This window comes from Otolemur garnettii, unplaced genomic scaffold (genome assembly GCF_000181295.1).
Source record: "Otolemur garnettii isolate 467f Iridium unplaced genomic scaffold, OtoGar3 scaffold00005, whole genome shotgun sequence".
NCBI lineage: Eukaryota > Metazoa > Chordata > Mammalia > Primates > Galagidae > Otolemur > Otolemur garnettii.
Genome location: NW_003852400.1, coordinates 3,453,964 through 3,455,432, shown reverse-complemented (window position 1 = coordinate 3,455,432; position 1,469 = coordinate 3,453,964). Strand labels below are relative to the sequence as shown.

Sequence of the window (1,469 nt, the reverse complement as noted above, 5' to 3'; positions counted from 1 at the left end):
TGAGCCACAATGCTAGACTTATTTCCATTTTTAAATTAAGGCATAATTTACATATATAAAATTCACTCTTTTTAGTGTTCAATTGTATGACTTTTGGCACAGCTGTGTAACCACAACCATACAATATACAAAACTTCCATCATTCTAAAAAATTCGACATTGCCAGGCGGTGCCTATGGCTCAGTGAGTAGGGCACCCGGCCCCATATACTGAGGGTGGCAAGTTCGGACCCAGCCCTGGCCAAACTGCAACAAGTTTGCATTGTTGCAACAAGTAGCTAGGCATTGTGGCAGGCACCTGTAGTCCCAGCTACTTGGGAGGCTGAGGCAAGAGAATCACCTAAACCCAAGAGCTGGAGGTTGCTGTGAGGTGTGAGGCCACGGCACTCTACCAAGGGTGACAAAGTGAGAATCTGTCTCCTAAAAAAAAAAAAATTCGGCATTGCCAGTGCCTCCCAGGCTGCTGGCAACTATTTATCTGTTTACTCTCCCCAAAGTATTGCCATTTCCTATTACATATAAACATAATCCTATAGTATGCAAGCTTTTGAGTCTAGCTCCTTTCACTTAGTATAATGCATTTTAGATGCATCATTTGTTGCATGTATTAGTAAATTTAATTAAGAAATAGTATTCCATTGTGTGGATATATAACAGTTCATTTATTCATTCATCCATCAGGGAAATCTGGATAATCCCCTTTTTGTTAATTGTTTTTTAAAAACCTGCTATAAACATTTACATAAAGATTTTTTTTCTTTTTTTTTTAAATTTTAAATACAGCTTTATTTAAGACATTGCATTTTCCACTTACAATACAGTGCTTTTACAGTGCAATGTTATTTCCTTCCCCTGTGCACATGTTCCATATTCAAGTATTGAAAATGCCCAGTAATTCACTATAGCAGCCCAACTTTAAATCTGCCACATAATTTGCTACAAATTTAGATCCTTCAACATTTTACTGTGCAGAACAATGCTACATCTACACTTAGGTTGGCTTAACCTCTTCAATGGTGGGGCCAGATGAAGCACCATCAGAAGGAGGAGCACCACCACCAGGGAAGCCCCCAGGCATTCCTCCTGGCATGCCCTCTGGCATTCCACCTGTACTCTGGTACAACTTGGTAATGATGGGGTTGCAGACCTTCTATAGCTCCTTCTGCTGATGTTTAAATTCTTCCTTCTTTGCAGTCTGGTTCCAGCCAGTCAATAATTTCATTACACTTGTCAAGAATCTTCTGTTTGGGCTTGGCGCCTGTGGCTCAAGTGGCTAAGGCTCCAGCCACATATACCTAAGGTGGCGAGTTTGAATCCAGCCCAGGCCCGCCAAACAACGATGATGGCTGCAACCAAAAAATAGCCAGGCGTTGTGGCAGGCACCTGTGGGCCCAGCTACTTGGGAGGCTGAGGCAGGAGACTCGCTTGAGCCCAGGAGTTGGAGGTTGCTGTGAGCTGTGATGCCACAGC

General features: G+C 42.6%; 1 pseudogene across 1 annotated transcript in view; it reads right to left on the bottom strand.

Annotated features, from left to right (window-relative positions):
- Positions 1-801: 801 nt before the first annotated feature.
- Positions 802-1,469, bottom strand: part of LOC100949621 — a 2,878-nt pseudogene continuing 2,210 nt past the window's right edge. Inside the window, exon 3 of the transcript XR_002775599.1 lies at positions 802-1,094. The product of XR_002775599.1 is annotated as a heat shock cognate 71 kDa protein-like (transcript). The remainder of the gene's footprint in view (positions 1,095-1,469) is intronic.